Source organism: Artemia sp. Qi Xiang Cuo, chromosome 8 (assembly GCF_049724085.1).
Source record: "Artemia sp. Qi Xiang Cuo chromosome 8, ASM4972408v1, whole genome shotgun sequence".
NCBI classification, from domain to species: domain Eukaryota; kingdom Metazoa; phylum Arthropoda; class Branchiopoda; order Anostraca; family Artemiidae; genus Artemia; species Artemia sp. Qi Xiang Cuo.
In genome coordinates this window covers 67,683,269-67,701,848 of record NC_142801.1, presented here as the reverse complement: position 1 = coordinate 67,701,848, position 18,580 = coordinate 67,683,269, and the positions used below count along the sequence as shown (strand labels likewise).

At 37.6% G+C, this 18,580-nt stretch overlaps 1 protein-coding gene across 2 annotated transcripts in view; it reads right to left on the bottom strand.

Moving 5' to 3' along the window:
- Positions 1-18,580, bottom strand: part of LOC148949733 (uncharacterized) — a 111,836-nt gene that overhangs the window by 19,276 nt on the left and 73,980 nt on the right. The gene's annotated exons all lie outside the window — the stretch shown is intronic.

Here is an 18,580-nt window from a genome sequence, read left to right as displayed (position 1 = left end):
ATCACAGATAAACATTTCATGACATCACAAATAGATAGGACCTAATGTTTCTCTTAGAAAAAAAGTTCTATTGGCCCTTTCTATATGTAAGTATGAAGCCCGTAGGGAAATACTTATGAACGGTTTCCCACGTCTGCTCTGGACAAAAAAGTTGCCTGGCCCGTTTTGGACCTCAATTGGCCCAATATCCTTCAACTATCCTTCCGACAACTATCCTTCAAACTTTCAAGCCAACCGGACGAAATTTTTTTGGCACTCTTTTGGGCACTGATATCATTGAAGGGGGGGGGGGGTTCCTTCAGACAACGAATTTTCTTGTATAATAGGGTCTACTCCGCCCAAGGAGTTAAAGTCTTAAATTTCAATATGGTCAATAAAAAAGTTTGTTGGCGCTAAATTGAGCCCAATTTTTAGGTGACCCAGTGTTATTTTTTTGGTGGTTGGCTCGTACATCCAAACTATAATTTTTCTGAATGTGAGGGTTCACTTGGCTAGGGACTTAAGGTTTTAAATTCAAGACGTTAAAGAACACTTGATTGGCCCTTTTAAGGTTTTTGGTCCATTTCAGGACCTTCTATTACACTTCCCCCTCCCAAGAGAATGTTTGAAGCCTTTGGGGTCAGGAAGCGAAAAATTTAGCCAAAAAATTACACCAAATAATCGACCAATTTTACGGCCTTCTTTTTGGGGGCCTATGTTTAAAAACCAAAATTGTTTTTGTACGTTAGGGTTCCGTCGGTTCAGGGACTTGTGAGTTTAAGTTTCAAGCCGTTCAGGAAAAATAAAATTCTGGTCCTTTTTCAGGTCTCGTTTTTAAGAGAACCATTATTTTTTTTGTTTTTTATTCTGCATTTGGTTTCTCAAATACATTCTCCATTCTTGTTTTTTTCTTTGTTTTTATTCTACATTTGGTTCCTCGTAGCCTAAGGACTTAAGGATATAAATTTAGCTAATTGGAAAAAAGAGCTTTTTGGCTTTTTCTGGGCTCTATTTTTGGGGGACACCCAAACATTTTTTTTATGTTCACTAGGTTCTTCTTGGTCTAAGAATTTAAAGCTTTAAGTCCAAACTGATCATGAAAAAAGTTTTTTTCTCACCAATTTCCATACCTCCTAACAGTTAAATAAGCTATAAGTTTTGAGCTGATCTTAAGAGAAATTTTTGACCCTTTTTGAGCCCTATTTTAGCGAAAACCAAAGTTTTTTTTCCCATTTTTCGTCAGACTGTGAAGTCCTCATGGCCTAAGGACAGAGGGAAATAGGTTTCAAGCCGAAGAAGACCATTTTTGGGGTCCTATTGCGTTGCCCATACTCCTAAAACATAATTGTTTTAGTACTTTAGGGTCCTCTTGGCCATGGACTTATGACTTTGAGTTTCAAGCCGTTAAAAAAAAATTTCACTATAAATCCTATCTGTAAACAATTGGTAATTTCCATTATTTACGGCCCTTGCCCTAGCAGACGTAAGACTCATGCTATCCCCAGAGGTAAATTTATTGGACCTTATGACAATACTCAACAAGATAACTAGGGTGAAATTTGATCCAATAACATTGAAGTTTACGGGGGACAAGGTAGCAAAAAAGCAAACAGGGGGGGGGGTTGCCCTTCATTAACTTTGGTCTTCGAATCAAATGAGCCTCTGCCAAGTTTCAATGACTATTCCTATACGGAACGGGCGGGGAAAAAAGAAATGGGCAAAAACAGCACATAGAAGGCACATGGCTGTTTACTAAGGCATCCCTGGAGCGTTGCTTCTGAAAAGCTGACACAAAGCAGTTGACAATTCTTAATGAAGATGACATAGCCAAGCACACTGTAGGGATGGGGGGAAGATCTTTGTGCCAATGCCCCACCCCACCCTGCCCCGATTTGAAAATTTGTCTTCATATTTTGACAAACTCACCTATAACCTGCATTCTAACCTAAAATTATATTACCTCCCCCCCCCCAGTATTGTCATATATGAGGTGAAAATGAGACAACTTCGTTCACAGTCTCATCAGAAGAATTTAGTTTAATCCTAAGAAAATAGATTTTGCTCTAACTCGAATTCAAATAGGGCAAAGAGTTTTTTGCGGCTAAGACCGAAATTTCGAGTGCTCGCTTAGGGCTTAGGAGAAGTTTAGTATATTGTGGATGTTTTTACTTAATATTTGAAATCTAAAAACCGAAATTTTGTTTCATTGGGTAAGGTATTCATAGAGATGTCTTGGTGATTACATAATCATACTAATGAAACGGTTTACGGAATCCTATAATAAAGGTTACATGGTTGAATTGCCCAACCCTTTTGAAATGTTTCGTACCTCTTAAATTTGTTTCTTGGATGTTCAGGCAAGACTAAAACAAAGCGTAAAAAAATAAGATGAAGTCCAAACTTAATTGAGAAGATAAGTTGAAAATCCGACCAAAATAAGTATTTTCGCTAAGCACTTCACGTGAAAAATTGCCATGCGGGCGTGCAAGATTTTTTCCTAAGGGGTAATCTAAGAAAGAATATACTGCATGAAAAGACATATAATGCTTAGAAATTATGTTGTGGCAACTAAATTTATGAAAATAGGGAATAGCAGGCGGATTACATGAGGCCTGTAGGAAGCTGAGGAAGAAACCATAAAAACTATGAGCCATATTTTGTTAAGGAGGGAGGGTCATGGAATAATGCCTCCCTATATTTTTACCAGAAAGACAAAAAAAAGAATAGCTCATCGTTTAATGAAACGCTGCTAATGTCGAAATGCTGCTGGGCAGTTTTTGGTTTAATAATGTTCCAACAGGTGACTGGCATGTAGTATGCACATAACAAAAAAAAGAAGAAAAAAACTCTTGATTGATAAAACTTGTCAGGAGTTTTCCAGTGAGTTTTCCAGCACTCTGTTCGGCTCCCTTTGGAACAAAAGATAAATCTAAGTTTTGTTGGCCTGTGTTCATTTATAACCTTTGATTTCCTCTACACTTCATTCTATTCGTAACCCTGGCAAATTCAAACATGGGTCATAAGTAAGATTTTAAAAATAAATAACCTGGTTCACCTGTATTTAATTATAACTGTTTGAACCTAGGGCACATGTAAATTCTTAAAAAAATACGCTACTTAATTTTTCCAAATTTCATTATCAAACCAAACGCCAACTGTATCATTGTTGTTGCTTTATTGCGTTGAAATATACCCGAGAAACAACCTAATTTGTCATATTTTTGTTCGTTTTGCTGCTGGGTGAACGTTATCATATTGAACGTTAGTAGGATTAATTTAAAGTTTTTCCGAGGGAAGTAAAGAACAAAGTTGAAAGTTAAAAACGAACAAAAATTACTATTTCACAACTTATCTAATGCACATAAATCAACTGGTGATATTTCCCTATGTTTGTAGGAATACAGAATATACAGAATAATTTCTGTTTGTTTTAAGTTTTAATGTTGATCCTTAGTTTCAGTTGAAAGCTTTTTTTTTATGTAATTTTTAATCACCTCCAATCTAGGGGAGATAAGACACCTCAACACTTATTAAGGAGCTGAACTAGGAGCCGTACAAGAAGTGAAGAAGAAAATACGTTTAGAGCAGATAAAATCAAAACAGAGTCGTGTCTTTTTGTAAAAAAAAAATTTTTAAAGAAGAAATAAATATTTAATTCTGTGTCTTAAAAAAAAAATTAGTCACACCTAAGAAAGTAGCTTCAGGCGAGTAGCTTTGCCACAAAAGGTTAACTGAGCGGACAGGTTTGTATATCGACATACTTGCGGGAATTTTGATAGCTCAACAGAAATGTGACTTTAGGCTTAGGGATTTAGACTTTAGGGATTTCTTTTGTCCCTAAATAAAAAGCCACTCATTACTCAGAAATGGATAGAAATTTTCATAAGAAGATCATTTCTTGTGCAGGGACGATAAATGGTATTACAAGCTAAGTTGTTTTCATTACAAAATTTTCCTACATTCTCCGACAGAACTGTTTTCGTTTGTCTTTCTTCCTCTTTGGCTGTACAATCTTACGTATGGAGAGAACATTCTGATTAAAATAAAATAAATGTTACGGTGAAATTGTCAAGTAAATAATTTGAATAAGTAATTATAACAATAAGTAATCCTTCTTTTAATATACAACTTTGAGTGGTTCCAGAACCACATGCCTACACTTCTCCAACCACTTAATGGCAAGGGGTTGATGCCAGGGGCGTAATTTGCTACGGGGCAGAGGGGACAATTTCACCTCCCAGACCTCGGTTTTGCTCCAAACTCCAGTTTGGCCCATCCCCCTACTTCTCCCAGCTGAAATTTAGTTTCTCCAAAAACGTTGTCAAAACTAAGATAAGCCTACATAATTTAAGCATCCACTGAAACAGCTCAGTTTTCTTTAGTATCCTTACTTTTTTATTACTATATGGCTAGTTTTTCAGTTTTCTTGGTCCTTTTCGCTTGATTTAGGAAAATTGGCTCCACCTTCGACCCCCCCCCCTTCCCACAGGATTTTGACAAAAGTACGCTATTCGATGGGGTATGAATTTAGAGATCTACTCAGAATTTTGTTGAAAACCATGAACTGGATGACCTATATTCGCTTTTGAATCAAAATGCTTGACCAAATACCTTCCTGGGAAAAGCTTAAAAAAATGAGTGCCTCACCTTTACGAAAAACGGTGAAATTATCTGAAAATGATCGTATAGAAGGGAGAAAGCCATAATCCAAAAAAAAAACAACAACACCCAAGCAGGATTTGAACGTAAGGCATTCTATTTCATAATCGAACGCCATACCCACTGGTCTAAGCCTCTAATCATATTTTGGTGGTGTTACCTTAATTGTGTAGCTTATTAAGGGGGATTGGAGGAAGAACATACGAGAGGTGTTCTTGCAAACCTTTAGTTACGGATTTTGGACCATAATTATTACAATGATGATTTCGTTTTATACTTCCAAGCTTTACTAATTAAGAAGTGACATCAAAAGTATTGTTTTTAGTGTTATATCACACTTACGGATGGAAGAATTGATAAACATCACGTAGATATGAGCAACAGCTTTCAAATGAGCCATTAAACTTGACTTGACTTACTTGACTTAAGGCTCCTGCCGCGTTGGGGGTGGCGTAGAGAGCGTCGCAACTCTGCTCCTCCAGGCTGACCAGTCTACTGCTATTAGTGGGGCCTCTTCGACGCAATATTAGCTGTCTCAAGGAATTTGTTGAGGCTCTCCTTCCACCTTGTCTGAGGTCTGCCCCTCGGGCGAGACCAGCCATTAACTTTAGAGTCAAAATCGCTGACTATTCGGGCTGGGGTTGTCGTCGGCAAACGTAGGAGGTGTCCGAACCATCTGAGAGTACGGTGCGCTATTTGGACGGAGAATGGTACTTGCGAGGTGAGTGCGAGCAACCTTGCGTGGCTTACAAAATCTTCCAACCGAAGTCCCTCAATCCGACGGAGCTGTTTCGTCTGGCAGACGTCTATCATGCTGAGGATTGTTGATTTGAGAGGCCAGGTTTCCGCTGCATAGAGGAGGACCGAGCCCACGGGTGCATTATAAATTCATATCTTCGTGCACCTAGATATATGCGGCATTCTCCAGAGATTCTTGAGCCTTCCGACGATAGACGAGGCTTTTGAAACTCGACTGCACACCTCTTCCTCTATAGAGCCTTCATTAGACAGCACGGAGCCAAGATAAGTGAAGTTCTGTACAACTTTAACAGGAGCTCTGTAAACAATTATGTTCTCAGGGGGCGAGACTGGGCTTGGGGGCTCAATTGCCATTATCTTCGTCTTAAGCCAGTTTATTTTCAGCCCCACTTTTGCTGCCTCTTCCTGTAGGACTTACATTAAACGTCACTCTAAAAAATACTGTTAGCCCACTAGCCTCAGCTTTTCCACTTGGGACATGACACAAAAAGTGCCGTTTTTATTGCCATTTCGAACTGATAGTTGAATTTATGGGAAAGACGTAGATATGAGCAATGTTTCTTATATGAGTTATTAAAAATCTGCCTAGATACCTGCGATACCAATATGCCCAATAACAATACGCCAATACCGATACGCGGGATGTCAATATGTCCGATACTGACACACTATGCAGCCGTTTCCCGTGGGACTAAGAAGGGTCATATCATCACCAAAACCAAAGATATCTGACTTTTGAATCATATTGAACAAAATGGATATCTCAAAATTGTGATTTGATGACTTTGGGGGGGGGGGCTGGTTGAAGCTTCCGCTGTAATCATGATTAATGGAGATGGGAGGGGAGGGTAAACGGGAGGGTCTCTTGTAAACCTCTAGGGAAGAGTTTTGGAACATAATTATTACGATGGTACCGTTTTATGCTTCCAAGTTATTCAAGCTAAGAAGTGGCACCAAACGTGCTGTTTTTAGTGCTATATCGCACTTACGGATGGTAGAATTGATAAAAGCACGTAGATATGAGTAATAGCTTTAAAATGAGCCATTAAACGCCTCTCTAAAAAGTTCTCGTATCCCACGGGCTCCAGCCTTTGCACTTTAGACATGCCACCAAAAGTGCCATTTGGCACTTGCAAATGGCAGAATTTGTAGGAAGAACGTGAACATGAGTGATATTAACTATTAAATATTGGTCTACCATGCTCTGGTAGCCCGATAGCCCCAACCTTTGAGAAATGGCACAAAAAGTGCCAATTTCAGTGCCATGTGGCACTTGAAGAGCATACAGGAGGGGTTCTTGGAAATCTCCAGATAATGGTTCTGGACCATAATTGTTACAATGGTCCCGTTTTATACTTCGAAGCATTTCAACTTAAGAAGTGGGACAAAAGGTGGCTTTTTTGTGCTATTTGGCACTTACAGATGGCAAAACTGATTAAAAGGACGTAGATACGAGCAAGAACTTTCAAATCAGCCATTAAACATCTCTCTAAGAAATTCTGGCAGTCCACTAGCCCCTAGCTTTTCCACTTGAGACATGGCATCAATAGTGCATTTTTAGTGTCATTTAGCACTTGCACCTGGTGGAGTTTATAAGGAAAATGTAGATATGAGAAATAGCTTTTTCGTGAGCTATTAAACATCTGTCTTTTGTAGCCCGCTGGCCCAACCCCTTGAGAAATACCACAGAATGTGCCTTTTTGTGCCATATGGCACTTGCAGATAGTGGAATTTTTGAAAAGCACGTAGATGTGAGAAGTAGCTTTTGAATGATCTATTAAGCATCTCTCTATGATGTTCTGGTAAACCTCTAGCCCTGGAGAAAAGAAACATAAATGGGAGACAGATCAGTGCTATCCATGCAAAAAAGTGATTTTCCCTGTTGTTCAATGTTCGAGTCTGTAATTTCCCTGAACAAGGTGTTCAACTATTAGTTAGGTAGATAAGCGCCAATTTCCATAAGGTTTGTGCATTTTATATTAATAGCACGAAAATTGGCACACATATGTAGAAAAATACTGAGAATCTGACAGGGGACAGATCCAAATTTTCTGAGCACGTTTTTCTACGTTTCACCACGTTTTCCACACGGAAAATCGTGTTTTTTTTAACGGAAATATTTGGACGTCTGAAGGGTCGTTTCTGGTTGATCCAGGTCTGCTGATTTTAAACATGTGCCCACTTTTGAAATCAGATCAGTAGTTTCCGAGTTATCGTCATTTTCATCCTCGCTGGTCGTACTCTTTTCTGTATACTGAGGTAGTATATGCGCTTAGGGTATCTTTCATGGCTAAAACGAGTATGCTGAGTCTGAAAATGTGCTTACTTTTAATATCCAACCATCCGTTACTGAGTTATCATCACTTTCATCATCGCCGTGTGTAGACTGTCTTTCATAATTCTGAACTACATACTCTAGCTCACCTAAATGCGCAAGTGACGACTGTGGTCTGAATCAATGGACCAATTGTGGGTTTAAAAACGCGACTCGAAATACCTCACATCAAAGAGTTCGTGGTAACGAACTGTAAGTAAGGAACGACCCGGCTCAATAGTAAACGAAACTCTAAAAAACGGGATACCAATAGATACATCAAAAGAATCAGATTTTAATGCTGATTTCAAATATATAAGTTTTATCAAGTTTAGTCCTACCCGTCAAAAGTTACGCGAGAAAATGACCTGAGAAAATTTGACTGATTTTCGTAAAAAGGGGGAAAGCCCCCTAAAAATTATAGAACCTTAATGAAAATCACACCATCAGATTCAGCGTATTAGGGAATCCTACTGTAGAGGTTTCAAGCTCATATCTCCAAAAAAGTGGAATTTTTTATTTTTTGCCAGAATAAATATCACGGATGCGTGTTTATTTGTTTTTGTTTGTTTTTTTTTCTTCCCCAGGGGTGATTGTATCGACCCAGTTGTCCTAGAATACTATGGGAGGGCTCATTGGAACGGAAATTAAAAGTTATAGTGCCCTTTTTAAGTGACCAAAAAATGGAGGGCAACTACGCCCCCTCCCTCGCTCATTTTCTTCCAAAAGTCACCCGATCAAAGTTTTGAGATAGCCATTTTGTTCAGCATGGTCAAAAATATAATAACTATGTCTTTTAGGATGAGTTAATCCCCCACAGTCCCCAGGAGGAGGACTGAAAGTTATAAACTTTACCCATTGTTTACATATAGCATTGGTTATTGGGAAATATACAGACGTTTTCAGGGGGATTTTTTCTGGTAATGGGGGGATAGGTCGGGAGTTATGTGGGAGGACCTTTACATGGAGTAAGTTTTCATGTGGGAAGGGACATTGCTATTAAGGGGGCGCCGGATTTCCCAGTATTATTTAAAAAAAAGATAAGAAATTAAATTAAAAAAAACTAGTTTTTCAACTGAAAGTAAGGAGCAACATAAAAACTTAAAACGAACAGAATATATTACGTAGATGATTGGGTTCGCCCCCTTGTCAATACCTCGCTCTTTAAGCCAAAGATTTTTTAGTACTTTCATAAGAGCTATTTATTCTAATTAACGGTCTTTGTGATTAAGAGGTCATTTTTAAAGAATTGGAACAAGATTCGAATTTTAGCGTAAAGAGCGAGATATTGAATAGGGGGCGAACCCCCGAATATACGTATTAAAAACATATGAATATAGAAATTCGTTACTTAAGTTAATTCGTAAGTTACGTATATTTATTACAAATAAAAACGTTCGTAAATAAAATTAAATAACATTCGAGAAAGCCATTTAACCAAATAAAAGTAAAATTAATATGCAAATTTGGTGTTGATTATTCATTGAACGGTGAGCCAAAATCAAAACCTGCATTAAGTCAAAAACGTACAAAAATTAAATAAAAAACAAGTTTTTTTTAACTGAAACTAAGGAGCGACGTTAAAACTTAAAACGAACAGAAATTATTCCATATATGAAAGGGGCTGTCCCCTCCTCAACGCCTCGCTCTTTAAGCTAAAGTTTGACTTTTCCACAACTCTATTTTTTAAACAATAAAAAACTTTAGCCTAAAGAGCGAGGCGTTGAGGAGGGGACAGCCCCTTTCATATACAGAATAATTTCTGTTCGTTTTAAGTTTTAAAGTCGCTCCTTACTTTCAGTTAAAAAAAGTCAGAAAGTTCGAAAGTTCGAAAGACCAATTAGTCAGAAAGGACCCTCTGATCGGATAAATTTTCCATTCTGAAAGTCAGCTATTTTTTCCCGCGCGGAAAAACGCAAAACGGCACGATAATCGCGTCGAAAAATATGGTTCTGACCCCAGTCAGATTTTCCATTTTCCCCAGATTTTTTCCCCAGTCAGATTTACCGAATTTCATGATTTTACCATAAAATACACAAACTTGATGCTTATGTACCTAACTATATGCTGATTCTAATGGTACACTTTTCATTTTGATCTGACGCCATTTTCAAGGGGTTTCAGCCTTTTTTCGAAATTATTGTAAATTCCTTTTCGCAATAAACTTTTATTTTTAATACAAACGGAAATAAAAATTACTATTCCCGAATCAGTGTCAGATGGCGTTTTTTTCACTAGGCAGTTTTTTTCTAAACGCGTTTTTTAACTTTTGGTTACTATGGGCTGTTGTTCGCTCTTTACTAGGTTGCTCATGATGTGAGTTTGTTCATCGTTTTATTTTCCTTTTCTTTAAAAAAAGGAAATTTTTTTTAAAATTTCTCGGCGTGAAGCCGAGAAATTCTGAGTTTGTATTATTTATAGCATCTTTTTTTTTTGTTTTTTTGTCGCCACTGTCTTGTTTTAAAATATTACACCCGATTTTTCTGTATTTACATTAGTATGATGTTACATCCATACACAAAGGATACCACTAGGATCATTGGTAAAGGTAAAGATCAAGGGTACACTTGAAGGAAACCCTGATAAAGTCTGATAGCTACGTTGAAACAATCATAAATACTTACCTACCTTATTTTTAAAGGCACCACATTAGGGGGGGGGGGGTAAAGTATAGTGGGTCTGCATGCCTTATGTGTTAGGTACAATTATTCTGCATATTATGTAGTAAGAATTGTTTTCTAATTTCACACTGTCCAAATGCTTTACCTCCTCTAGTCTAGTAAACATGTGGTTTGGCCTCAAACAAATTGCCATACAAATGATTCTTTCACTATCCGGCTACAAAATATGTGCTGATTCCGAATCCGAAAAGTTTACTCCTCTAGCTATTTCACAAATTAGAGTTTTTTGACGTTTAATTTGAGCTTGAGGCAAAATATGTTGATTGAGTAAATGCCAGCAAATATTATTGGATGTGTCATTACTACGCTTTTTTTGCTGATGAACATGGAACTAAATGTTTAAAGTTAAAAGAAATGTTTGGGGCTTAAACCTTTGAGAGAGAGAAAACCTTTGAGTGGTTGGGGGAGACGTTCTAGAAAAAATGTGAAAAAAGGGGTCAACCTCAACCAGATTGCTATACAAATGATTCTTTCACTATCTGACTAAAAAATATGTGCTGATTCCAAATTAAAAAGTTTGCCGCTCTAGCTCGTTCACAAATTTGAGTTTTTTTTGGTTCAGGGTGAATTTTTTAATTTAAAGAATGTCATCCTGAAAAGACAATTCTGGATTTAGAAAGTGGTTTAGGGTTTTGATTTAACATCCCTACATACATCAGAACATTAAAGGAACTTGAATTGAGGAGGGAGGGTGAGATAGTCTCTGAGGCCAATCTTAGGTATATGAAAATCCGATTTCTTCGAAAATCGTTATTGTCCACAAGTTTCGAAGGATTGTCGCGTATCCGATACTTTGCCTGAACATTCTACTTTCTAACTGATGCTGGTAAAGGTTTGCGGTAGATTTGAGGTCCAAGAATTAGCAAAAAATCCGATTTTTCAATTGAAAATAGAATAATTCCTGAACATTTTAACAGAATCGCTAAAGTTTTTATGTAAACTGCAAAAATATCTATCGTGTCTGAGTGATAATTTTAATTTTTTAACTGGGGCCTCAATTTTTAACTGGGCAACTGGGAGTTTCACCTCTACAGTGGTGAACAGATGCTTCGGTTCTTCGCACCTTTGGTTTTTCGGTTCTACTGCCCCCCCCTAATGTGAAAATGTATAACCCAAGTCATATATTTTCCATCTATTCTATCAGTTCTCTTTGTCTTGCCTCACGCTAAGCTGAAAGAAACTAGCAAAAAACAGGTTCTATAATGCGTCAATGGATGAACAAATGGAACGGTAGGGGCTATATCATACAAATACCTAGCACACTTTATAGATAAATAGATAGATAGATAGATATTTATTGCAACAAAAGCCTTTTCGGGCAATGGCAAAATAACAAAACAAAAATAAATACAAAAAAAAAACACATTAAATTGCTCACAATTCATAAAAAAAGTTTCTCTATGTGCCATACCCACTCTTGCAAATTTTCCAAACCTTCTAAAATCATAAAAATTTCTACTTTTTAGAATTTTTTCAAGCCAATCCACCCCTCCAATATCTGTTGAACACACATCCCTCCTCAAATTTCTTAACTCCTGGCATGTACACATAAAATGAGTAAGATCTTCCTCCTCTCCACACATAGGACGCTGGTAAGGACCATTTTTAATCCTATAATTCCCAATATAATTCCTCATTTCTCGAATACCCAAAAAATTACCACGAACCGAAATTACCCATCTTAAATCCTCACTACTAATCCCTGCTTTAAAGTAAACTTCCTCCCCCCAAACCTCCTTTGCCAGCCCATACAGCCCCAGTGACGCCGAGGATGATTTCTGATTCTGCCAACTTTGAATTGCCAGCTCTATTTGTCTATTCTTTACTTTTTTAGCAACTAGCCCCACTTCCACACCTCGCCCCTTGCCCTCATTCCAACACTCACTAAAACCTCATCGATCAATAGTCTCTTTAACCCGGTTTGACCAAGAACTTTTCCTGCCATCTACTAGCATCTCCTTATATGCATTCTTTACTAGCCTCCTACTAGGCAGATTTATAATCCTTCCCCAATAATTTACTATCCGCACTAACCTTCCCACCCTTAATGATAACAAACCTAAATCACCTTTTAATACTACAAGATTAAACTTATCACTAACCCCCATTAACTGCTTAAAATACATCAACTGTAACCAGTCTACCTTATCAGCCTTCTCCATACCCCGCACCTCTGCTGCAAAAGACATTACGGAAGCTAGCTTAGTCTGGAATATCCTTTTCTGAAGCCTAAGGTCTGTCAGGCCTACTTTCAAAACACTACTCTTTAAAACTAGCCATATAGCCCTAAGACCTTTACTAGCTACACAATCAATTTGCCCTTTCCACCTACCATTTGAAGTAAACTTGCATCCTAAATAAACAAAATCTTCAACTAGTTTAAGCACTTCTTCTCCTACACTAAACCTTTCCTCTATATTTCCATGTTGTCGAAATACCATAACTACTAACTTTGTGACATTTAGGACCAAACGCTTCTCATTTAGGTATAAGGACACCATTCCTAGCAGTTTTTGAGGGTCAGGCCCATCTTTAGCCACCAATACTATATCATCCGCAAATAACAGAGCAAACACCTGCATTGCAGACAGATTTAGAGTTGGGGCTCCCTGCCCTACCATATAATTTTCTATATCATTAAGATACAGGGGAAACAACCTAGGTGAAATTGTACAACCTTGTCTAGCCCCTAACCTACTGACAGTTGCCCTAGAGTTAAAACTTTCCTACCTTAAATACCATTCTAACAACCAAAAGCATTTTAACAACCAATCCTACAAAACGTCTCGGCAGCCCTAACTTTATAAGTCCTTCTACTAACAAATTTCGTGAAACTTCATCGATCGCACCTCGCAGGTCCAAAAAAGCTGCGTATAGCCTACCATCCCTTTTCCTCATATACTTCCTAATAAGCCCATACAAAATAAATATCTGATCTACCCCACTATAATCCTCTCGAAACCCTGCCTGAATTTCTATTAATTTATTTGATTCTTTAAGCCAACTATCTAATCTAGCCATTAACACTTTACAAAATAATTTACTAAGGCTATTTCCTAAATGAATCCCTCTATAATTCTTATGCAATGCTCGGTCTCCCTTTTTAAAAAGTGGTAAAACTATTGAAATATTCCACTGTTGGGGCCAGACCAACTTGCTAAGGACACTTGAAAATAACGTTGATGACAAAGGCAACAAATATACCCTAGACCACTTCCAGAGCCTTGTTGGGATGCCATCAACTCCTGTTGCTGAGGTCCTTATCATCTTCTTTAGCGAATTCCATATTTCATCGCCTGTGAAAGGCTGCAGTAGTTTGTAATCTTCTTCCTTTAGAGGGAATTCCGCAAGGTTTTCACCGACCACCCACCGACTCAGGCTATCCGTTTCCTCTCTTTCTGTCATCTTGCTTTTGATGAATTCTAGCCAACTTTCCGCTGGCGGGATACTTGTCTTGTCAGAAGCGCTTGTAACTGATTTTTTTTATTATTGTCCAGAACTCATTTTTATTGCTATTCCTAAATTCTCTTTTCATTCTCTCTGCTTCTTCCTCTGTGAATTTATACTTCTTCACTTTTAACAGTTTCTTATATTCTTTTTTTTGGCTTTTATACATATTATAAATATATTACCAATCCTCATATGAAAATTGTCTCAGCAGCTCCAATGTTTGCACCAACTCTTATCTTTTCTCTACGCATTCACCATAAAAAAAACGATTTAACTTCCGTGGTTGTTTCTGAGCTGTAGTTACACCTACTTCATACGAACTATCAATTAATACCTTTAATGACTCTTCTATTTTTCCTTCATTTGTCAATATTTCTCCCTTCTCTAGTCCTGCGTGAAATTCATCTCCTAACAGCTGAACCTTATCCTTCTCTTCTTCCTGTGATTCTAGCCTCAATGGATCTGTAACTTCTAATCCTTCTTCTAATACCTTGCTCCTAAAACCCCCCGATGACCTTTTTAATGCCCTCTTTTTTAACACTTTCAAAGACAACCTAATCGGCAGGTGATCAGAACCCAAAACCGGGACCACCCCTAAACAAGCACAATCCGGCCAAAGAGACTTATTTACAACTATATAATCTACTACACTTGGATACTTCCCAAAAAAGCAAGTAAACTCTCCCCGCTCTTTATCCTCCCCGATCCTCCCGTTAACTATAATTAAATTTTCCTTACCACAAATTTCCAAAAGTTTACTTCCCCACCTATTTTTTCGGCGATGGTCCTTACTAGTCCTTGGAGGGATCTCATCCATTTCTTCATCACCCATTCCATCACGACGAGATTCCGAGTGGTTATGGTCTTCAAATTGGCAAGACCATGGCTCTCGCAACTCCCCAGTGTATGCATTGAAATCTCCTAAAATAATAAAGCCATCGGCAGGAAACTTTGTCAAAAAAATATGCAACTCTTTTTGAAATATCTCCCATGTATCCTCATCTGAAAAAGAACTACTTTCTGGAGGAATATACACAGAACAAAACACTTGACATCTTTTCCCCCGTGAAATTCTTACCCAAACTAAGTTACAAGATTCACTTTATAGCCGGATCACATCATTAGATGACAAAAAAACATCTGAAACAAACAACGATACACCTCCATAATAACGACCATTTCTCGGCATTTTACGATTTGCACTAAAACAACTATAATGCTTAACTATAATAGTTTCTCCAGACCATGTTTCTACAAGAGAAATAACTTGAGGACTACAAGCTTCAACCAGGTCCTTAAACTTATTTTGCGTGAACCCTTGTATGTTCCAATGTGACACATTTAATAGAGAATTTTCACCATGGCCCAAATTTCCCTATACCGCCTCATTTCCCATCGTCGGTTCTTGCTGTCTTGGGCGGAAAAGTTTTTTTGGTACTATCGCCCTCTTAGCGTCATCATCACCCGAGTTTACTCTAACACTATACTCTGCGGGTCTTGTCCACTTTCAGTCCAAAATTCAATAATCACTTATATATTCCTATTATATATTATATATATTCCTATTATATTTTAAATTAGGGTTACTTTTTTCTTCGGCGCTTGAGCAGTGTTTCCCGTTGCAAAATGTAAGCGTTCGCCGTTGGCTATTGTAAAATAGAATGGGAATATATAAAGCGGGCGAGAGAGGGGAGAGTTAAGTGAAGCGATCCACCTTTAGGAATGAGACGAATAAGTATTTATGGTTTTTTAAAGTAGTTTTCAGAATCTTTTTACGCTTTCTTCAAACAGTCCTATAGTCTTTCAAAATCGTTACTTACTAAAACCATTATGCTAGGAAAACAAGAGTCAATCACATAGTCAGGGCGCCACGCTTCGCTATCTCGCTTATTTCAAGAAGGGGGTACGACGGAATGCGGTTATTATGAAATTATACCAAAAGATAGCCTGAAAAAACGCTGATACTGAAAATAAAAGCGACATTAAAAAAAAGGGGAAGTCAATTAAATTTGGATCTGAACTTGAGATTTCCCGAGAAGTGCTATCTAGCGAGCAAAAGCCGCAAATGTCGATTTCAGATGTCATTTTCCGGTGTCCTTTAGAAGAATAAAGCAATATTGATGTTGTTTTGACTGCTGTTTTTTTAGTATCAAGACCAAATCAAGACAATAGAAGTGGAGAAAGGAGATCCTGGTGATAGTTTTTGGTTAATTTAGTGGAGGGTGCATAGCATGTTATGCTATTTATGAGTAAGGCCTTTTTGTATGCCAATACTTGGTCTCATTGGGTAATTTCTCCATTAACCGAAAAGTCTTGAGAGAAAGGTATTCCTCTGAAGCGGATATTAGAGTTCTCTGTTTAAGACCCGTATCATGTCATTTTGCTTTTACTGTCTTGATCCATGTCCAAACCATTTTGATTGGCAAACCAATTGCTGTTTTTTTTGGCGCTTGCTTGCCAGGCATCTGAACTGACACAAAGTTTGTAATGAATCTCAGTGGAAAGGATTTTCCTATGCATTGCATGGATTGCATCCAGTCAGGCCATAGCAAGATAGATATGAAATAAACAGATCATGTGATCCATAATTTAATCCTCTATCTGAATACAATAATCATTTCACATTCATTTCTGGAACTTCCAATGTTCCAGTCCCTCGTACCTTTCGCCTCGTACCCTCACCCCTCGTACCTTTCTCCGCTTGATTTTGGATGGGATATGAAAGACAGATGCATAGTACACATTAAATCAACCGTTCCTACTTGGCCATCCACTATTCAGAAAACTTCGCCATATTGAAAGGGTAGGCTAAATCTTCTGGACAAAAATGTCCATGTGCAGATAGAGGTTACGATAGTTTGTGCTCTTGTTGTGAGAAGTGCTGCGGGCCCAAGGCTGATTCAGACGAGGAATAATTGTGCGTTACTTAAAATGGAGGGATACTAGGAAAAAAACCGTAATGAATTTGGGAATGTGAGTATTAAATAAATAGTGTTAATTCTGACTTTGTTTAGTTTCATTACCTGCGTCATTGCTGCCATTTTTTTCTAACTAATCGTGTTACTTTGTTATGAAGGCATTTTATGGCCTCTAGGCATTTCTATCTCGTATTTGAGCGGAAAACTGCACCTCAAACTTCATGAAGTTGCATTTTCTTGCATGAAACACCAAAATATGATAAAATGTTAAGTTTTGGACTGTTCCACCCCTCGCAAGCAAGCGCCACTGGTATTTTTCGAATCAGCATGGTCCATTTAGGGGGGAGTAGGGCAATTCTCGTACCTGTCCCATTCCGTCGTGGTATGTTTCACATTTTCAACACCTGGCGCCCGGAGTAACATAGATGTCAGAAAACTGAGAACATATCTTCCTTGATATACTGTTTCCATCTGCTTCGCTCAAGAACAAAAATGAAAATTTACCAATATTAAAAACTACTTTTCATATAAATTATGCATTCTAATTATAATCAAGTAATAAAGCAAAAAAAGTGCAAGAGTATTCAAGAACACGTCTTCGAACGAAATTCAAAAACTTGATAGAGCTCAATTATTTTTTAATTGATCCAGTTTCCTGAGCGCACATGAAGCTCTTCAGCTCTTTATTTATAGGCCAACAGGAAGATATTGGATTAGTTTTATTTTTTGGATTCTACAGGTTGTCAGGACTTGTAAGCTCTTATTCTGACTTTAGATACCTGTGTGTCCCAAAATTAGCAAGCTGTATCCCAATTTTACATCCCGAAGACCACTAGCCTGGTTACCGAACATCCAATCTTAGTGGGAACCTCTCTTAACTAAATAGCAGCATAAAATACTGACAGTACACACTTCAAAACTACGGTGTGTATCAAATACTTAGACATGTTGAATTCTTGTGTGCGGGTCTTCAGTCATAAGAAAGAGCCTACTGCTATCAACCGATACAACCATCTAGAAGCACACAAGTCCAATATCAACGGGCATAAAAACAAGTAATTGATGGATAACCTAGGAAATACAGAATAAAGTAAAAAAAAAGGAAAGAGGAACAAAAAAAAATCAATAGCAACAAACAGCTTGCAACCAATAACATTAGCAGCTTTTTGGTTGTAAATTTTAGTTAAATTTTTTTTTAACCTATTCAAGCAGGTAAAATTTTAAATGTGCACAAAAAATTCTACACCTGTCACTAAGAATTAGTTCTTGATAGTGGGAGTATTCCAAAAAACGCAGTCTCCCAAAAAACGCATTAACTTAGAATTTGGCAAGTCACCTTCTTCCCAAAGATTTTAGTTTCATTTTTTAAAAGAGGGCGACTTAAAGGTTGCTTAGGCTCGATTGATAGTCCCCAGAGCCGTTTTGTATAAATTGGATATCATCTATTAGTTAATATATAAATTAGAAGCTATTAGAATATTAAGATATATAAATAGATTTTGTCCTTTGATATGTATTTCCCAATATGGGGAATACATATCACCACTAATGTCCCAATATGGCTGAAGGGAAACAAGTGACACAAATCCACTTCGTGTTTTCTATTCACTGTTGTAAAACACTTCGAGAAATCTACCCTCATTGCGAATTGGTCAAACAATTGTTTGCAGATCGAGTGAAGATCTGACAGGTAAATAGAAGATTTAATTTCAGAACTTAAAATCAGGAACCTTACTATCGCCAACTCCTTTTCCGTATTTTGTTCACTTGAATGCAGAACCCTTCTCTATGGCAAGAAATCGGGGCTCAAAATACACTCT